We start from the raw sequence: 6962 nt of genomic DNA on the forward strand, positions 1-6962 counted from the left end.
GTGTGTGTGTGTGTGTGTGTGTGTGTGTGTGTGTGTTTGAGAGAGAGAGAGAGAGAGAGAGAGAGAAAGAGAGAGAGAGAAAGAGAGAGAGAGAGGGCCCGCATTCAAACAGCGTAGGATTCCTGTTACATAACACCGTGGCCTATGTGACAACCACAGCGGGGACCAGAAAAACCATTCCCGAGTCAGGACACAAACACGCCTCTGTCAGTCAGAGATGCACGCATTGTGTGTTAGCTGCAGTCAGTGTCCTTCAGTCTGCAGCAACGCGATGCACTCACAGGATTAAGTGCACCGACAAAACATGAAGTACACGGGAAATAGACAAGTTACAATAATGCTGCACATTCCTCAGCATCAGCCAGAAGATGGAGGAACAAGCATGCTCTGAAAAAAACAAAACAAATCCAACCCATTTTGGGACGCTTTAGTTTGAAGTTGTCATAGAGAGAATTGGCTGTTTTAACACCCTCCGGAGCCGTCAGCTGCACCAAGAAGTGCAAACGCACAGCGATGCGTCTCATCCTCCTCTTACCTTCCCCGCAAACACAAGCGCAGAGATGTTGTTGCTGTCCGCCAGTGGAGAACATGTACTGACCGTGAATCCTTTTGCCACCGCCACTAATGTGAAAGCGGAGGCCTCGCAGGGTCTGTCGCCAGCTATGTCATTCTCTCCGGCACGAATGAAGCGCTCGGCGGAGAGGTGGCGGACGCGCACACGGCCCAGAGAGAAATAGCGTATGGCGCGTTTGTATGACATATATGGGGTTTATTTCGGCCTGCAGCGTGCGGCAGTAATTCCAGAGAAGGGAGAGAGAGGGGAATAAAAAGACAAAAACGGACTCACTGTGATCATCTTCTGTTTCTATTCCCGGACACGACTGCAGCTGACAATCCGATTCTCCGCGCTGGTCGGTCGGAGCGGCCAGGGTGGAGGAGCATTTGTAGCCAGGCTGGTCAAGGATGGCTCGGTTAAATTGGTCACCCTGTGGAGGATCTCCTCCTGTCGTATTCTCGCTCCACACTCTCTTGCCTCTCCTCCCCCTGACCCTCTCGGTTTCAAGCACCGCTGTCAAGGCGGAGAAAACGCGAACGCCGCACATCCGATAATGCCTTTCAAAATAAAACACTCATACACGTGAGTGACACATTCACGGTCTCGTAGATAACTCTTATAATCATGGTCTGACTCATTCCGTTGTGCTTATTTACTTTTATAATGATTTATGACTCAGATATATTTCAGCAACAAGGCCATCAAAGTGCTGAAAACTAGAAACAGACGATACATTTTGTCAAGTGCCATCATTAAAATCATCAGTACACATCAAATATGTTGATTAATATTACATTTATTACCTTTCACAATAATACCACCTGTTTGATACCACCTGTCAATTATTAAAGGGGGTTTGTCAGCAACTAACTTATCAAGAGGAACTGAACCTCCATCAACATTGCAGGATTCATTCATGTGCTGCACTCAGAGAGATTTCCAGAAAATAATAGGAAATCATGGTCAAATGTTGGCTGCAGTCGACCTCATGTCCACGTGAATGAAACTGTGATCGACGGAAACTACTTTGTTTGTCTGTAACTGGTGGTAAAATCCCATTTTTTGTCATAGTGACACTTTTTGATAGTCAAATCAAAGATCAATAAGTGTAAATTAAACAACTTTCCCTCTCACATCCAATGGGATTTAGTCCATCTTACCCTTCCTCTGGCCAGGAAAAACTTGGGCTTTAACGTTGATTTCTCCATTATTTTCTGCAAATAACTTTACAGACCTGATGTAGGGTAAGTTGGAAAATTTTCTTGCCTGTCCTCTTTGCTTCATTGTTGGCTTATTAGGCAAAAATTTACTCAGAAAATGTATTACTCAAAATAAGTTTCACTACCTCTGCCATTATAACTCTGTTTGTTTGTAGGAGGTTTGATCCGCATGGGGTGGAGCCAGCATCATGTTAATAATACTATTTTTTTTAACTCATATCAAGTTAGTTAGGAAGGTTAATGTTTAACTTTTGGCTTGATATTTTACTCTGTGTAGTTCTTTGGCTAATAGTTTTTGATGTAAAAACATTTTGCATAAATAAACTTTGACTTGACCTTTGTTGCTTAGAAATGTGAAACACCTGCTCTTTAAAAAGTTTCTGCAAGACCCTGCTAATAGTTTTATTGAGACCCCGAAAAATCAAGTTTCCATTCATTCATCCATATTAAAACCCAAAATGCCCAAATTGACACAAAGTAGGCAGAGTAGAATGTAAAAATATTACAAAAGGAGTTAAAAAAAACAACATTATTTTAAACAAACGCAAAGTGCACAAAATTAAGAATAATTAAATCCAATCCAGCCGCGGACGTTGTGAGTGCTATTATTATAAGTTTAAAAAAAAAATCTCCTTTCAGTAAATGTACAAACCAAATTACAAAAATTTCCACTCCAATACATGAAAACAAAAAAAAAAATCACCCAGATAAAATGTAACCACTATGAAATCTCACCAATGTGAGCCAGAAGTCAGTCAGTCACTTGACTGACTGTTTTTTTGGGTTTTTTTTTTTTTTTTTGCAAAACTGCAAGAAAGACGCTCAAACTGCTGTGTAAATAAAAACTATATTTACACAGTTTACACTTCTTTAATAGTTTGTTTCTCTTTTCCTCATTTTTTTACATTTCCCTACCCCGTTTGCTTTGCTTTCGTTGCTATCATTTTTGGATGAAACCTCGTTCAGTTCCGGTGTGTCGGTCTCTGATTTCGGCTGCTTTGACGCAGCTCGGTTCGGCCCAGGCGCGCTGCTGCTGCTGCTCTCACCGCTCATTCCCACTCGGCACTCCCCCTAGAGGCGGGAAGCGATGCCCCAGCTCTGAGTCCAGCAAGATCCACATGGAAAAACTTGCATTAAGTGATCAGATGATGTCTTTTATTTTAACATCTGTGATAAATTTGACCCTTTTATGTCGTCTTCACGAAGATTTAGGCCTGATTTTACTGGAAAGTAAGTTTTGAAAGATTTTGAAAGATTTTTCTCCAACAAAAGTCGGTACAACGTGAGCGATTTCATCATGGTACACATGAATACGTGAATGCATTATTTATTTATGACATGCTGATGTATTCTGTAAAATATTTGTTAAATATGGGCACATTTTATATAAAAGTACACAATAATATCTTCCAGTTTGCAAATTTACAAAACAGCAATATGTAAGAAACTATAATTAACACATTTAATATCTAAAATGTTTAAAAGTACAATAATGTCACTGTTTTTTCACTGGATTAGATGGGCTAAGGGTTTATTGTATTGTAAAGGACATTGAAATGCTATTTTGGCAATTTTTTAAAATGTCTTATCTATTGTTAAAATGTCAGATTAAAACCAGATTAATTGTAATTTTTCCCCAAAAATGTTTTAGATTAATCATTTCAGCTATCATCTCAATTATCACATATCAAAGTACTAATATTTTGATATTTGTTTTATAAATACAAATATTTTTGATATTTGTATTATAAAATGATAAAAATAAATGATAAAAGTACAATATCATATAAACTAAATCAAGCAATCATGCTGTAAGCTGAACTTGTAAATGCTATAACTCAAAAGACAGTTATTACTGCACACATACTTTTACTGGCACCGTTTATTTTCTTCATTTATAATTTTCTGTACTTGATACTGCAAATATTTTTACTGCTGCAGAACCACAGACATCCCACAATCACTTACTTGCATCCTGCTGCCAGTAATAGTATTTTACAGAATCAATTGAGCAAAAAATGTAAATAAATGAATAAAACTGAAAATGTTCATCAAATAGAAAGTGAAGACATTAGCAATTAGTTTTAGCGATGTAAACTCACGCTGCGGTTATTTTGGCTGCTATTCATTTAATATTTTATCTTTTTCTTTCTTTTTTGTTTCACTACATCACAACATATTTAAATGCATAAACCTCCAGCATGTTCTCTAGATGTTACCTACGATCACATTGTTTTCCTTTTTCTTTTTCTTTTTGATAGAATTTCATTATATTTTATAATACATGTATTGATGGAGCATCTACCAACAGCACATCAAAGACTGAGGATCATACTAACAACAAAAGAAACTTAATACTGCACTTGACCTCGTTGGGGCAAAGTTTATCGTATGTATGTGTATTAACAACAGAATATAGAGCAGCCTGACCAATGGAAGAGAATCAGTTAAATAGAGGAAACTCACCAAACTGGCTGTGCAAGTACAAGAAGGCATTGTTTCTTCGAAGTGCAATTATCTTTATATCAATGGATGCATTCAGTTGTCTGCTCTCTCAATCATCACCGCATCTTTTCATGCAGTGAAGTGCAGATAAAACAGAACATTTTCAAGAAATCATTAGAGGAGCCGTTTTAAAGCTGATGGAGGGGGAAACGCTGCTGTTTTCTACGTGTGACTGGCGTTACGCGAACAACCAGCAGGGGTCGCAGTTGCGCCTCGATCTGAGTGGCAGAACTATCGCGTTTGAAATAAATGCAAACATGTTGAAATTTTACACGTGTAAGTCATATTCTTGCAGTTAATTGGGGGAAAACGTAAAAATGTAACAATGCAGTATTATTTAGTTATGTTTTCTAAGTTAATCCAACTAGAGTTTGACGTGTTTTCCCAAACTGGATTAGTTGCTAAGACATGAAGAAAGCCTTTTGTAGGTAAAAATGCCATGCAGTTGTGTTTATACCACTAGCTTTTCACTTCTAGGCTGAAATTACAAAATACTGCAAACTCAGTCAGATTGGACAGGTGGCATTTGTGAACAGAGTTTTTCAAGTTTTGTACATTTTCTTAAATGGCCTTAGGGAATGGTGAGTTCAGGATAATGTGCATTGTTAGTTTCTTCCACCGCACCTATAGAGTCATGTACATAAGAAAAAGATTATTTGTTTTAGTTTCATCTGACTGGAACAGTTTCTTCCACGTTTGCTCTGCCTGACATTTGGTAAACTCCAAACAGGGTTTTGTATGACTGTCTTTCAACGATTGGTTTCTTCTTTTTGTTGTTGCATAGATGCTAAATTTGTGGAGCACAAGTAGAAGTTGTTGTGTGGACGGATTTCGCACTGGATCTATGCAGTTTCTCCAGAGTTACTGGCTGCTTCTTTCACTGCTGCTCTTTTTGTCTGGTCATTTTATGATAACCAGAGTTTGTTTTATAACAAAATCCAACCTTAAATTTCTCCAAAACTTTCTGCCTGACCTGCCATGTTTCCACAGTGCAGTGAAAAAGATAACCCAGGTCGTATTTCCTACCTGAGCAGAACTCTGAAGGATGATCCAAAATATATAAAATCTTTACTATACAAAATCTGGTATGGAAAAAAAAACAACAAGTGTATTGAAAAAGAAACAAAATGTTGTCACAGTTAAATTCTTGGAAACTGATGGTTTAGTTTCTAAGAAGGATTATGTCATTTGGTGTCAGATACGATAGAGCTGTTTACAAAAGCTGTCAGGTGATAAAACTGGAAGCTCTGAACAAACAGATATGAGCAGGCTACGGCAGACAAGGCAAACTTAGGTCAATAAACACAACTGAGTATCAAAATATGAGTTTTGTTTTGCATCCGAACCACATGACCATATTTTCTAGTCATTGTTGTGACTTTTCTATGGCCACTATGTAGCAAGTAATCGAAGATAAGAGCTTAATGGAGGAAGATAACGTAAAATCCTCCAAAATATGTCAAGTACTAAATCTTAAATTCACTATTTGTGATTAGAAAAGCTAGAGATCAACCTGCGTGACCGACTTAAGGGGTGGAGTGAATTTAGTTTTATGTTTGTTTGTGCATTCATAAAACACGCTTTTAGAAAAAGATCAATCCAGTTCCTTTATAATGTTTGGTTCTGGATTGATAGTGTGGGATTTTTATTGTCTGATCAACAAGAAAGACAGAAAGAAAGAAAGAAAGAAAGAAAGAAAGAAAGAAAGAAAGAAAGAAAGAAAGAAAGAAAGAAAGAAAGAAAGAAAGAAAGAAAGAAAGAAAGANAGAAAGAAAGAAAGAAAGAAAGAAAGAAAGAAAGAAAGAAAGAAAGAAAGAAAGAAAGAAAGAAAGAAAGAAAGAAAGAAAGAAAGAAAGAAAGAGACAAACAAACAAACAAACAAACAAACAAACAAAAACAGTTCAGGAAACAGCAGAAATACTTTTGATTGCAAATGGTTTGTAAAGTGAGAATGGAAACGTAAAAAAAAAAAAAAAAACAATTCTCTAAAAACATGTTCTTCTGTTCAGATGACGCCTGCTTTAGCTTCTGTATCCTGTATCTGTATCTGTATCCTTTCTGGAGTAAAACTGGAAACAGTGTTGCCAGTAATATAGACCCATCAGCTAACATACACTGAAAAACAAGAAAATCGAGCTCCAACTTCAAGGAATTTAGCTAAAATTAAATTTATCAAACTCAATTTGTGTAAAATGACAACTAAGTAAACTTAATATATTTACTTGAATTAACTTAATTTGATTACTTGTGGCAAATACATTTTTAAAACAGCAGGTTACCATGGAGACAATACAGTTTGACTGAACTGACGTGATGCAAAATTAAGTATATAATTCCAGAAAAGTTTAAAATCTCAAGTCAAATCTCAAGTCAAATAAAATAAATATTTTTTCTGTGTTATTCCTCCACTGCAATGTGATGTTTTGTTTTTTTTTTGTTCTGTTGTGGTTTTGCTATTTAAAGTTATTTTCGACTAGGCTGCAGTTTTCTTGCTGTAATTCTATATAGATCAACTTGACTTGACTTGACACGCCTGAGTCAAGTCAAATCATGCTTATTTGTACTGAATATTTCAGCAACAGGGCAGTTCAAAGTGCTCTACGTGATAAAAACATAATACAGAAACCAATTATGAAACAACCTGTCCACATTTTGTCCATTTTTATTTCCATAGGCAAGTC

General features: G+C 36.8%; 1 protein-coding gene across 2 annotated transcripts in view; it reads right to left on the reverse strand.

The window, feature by feature from the left end:
* LOC103467625 (adenylate cyclase type 6) overlaps window positions 1–1064 on the reverse strand; it is a 52028-nt gene extending 50964 nt beyond the window's left edge. Inside the window, exon 1 of one of the 2 annotated variants that reach the window (XM_017305823.1) lies at window positions 848–1064. The gene's annotated coding sequence lies outside the window, so the exon portion shown is untranslated. Of the gene's footprint in view, window positions 1–535; window positions 785–847 lie in introns of those variants that run through there. The other variant, XM_017305824.1, reaches the window with a different exon arrangement.
* Between the last annotated feature and the right edge of the window lie 5898 nt (window positions 1065–6962).

This window comes from Poecilia reticulata, linkage group LG7, assembly GCF_000633615.1.
Source record: "Poecilia reticulata strain Guanapo linkage group LG7, Guppy_female_1.0+MT, whole genome shotgun sequence".
NCBI lineage: Eukaryota > Metazoa > Chordata > Actinopteri > Cyprinodontiformes > Poeciliidae > Poecilia > Poecilia reticulata.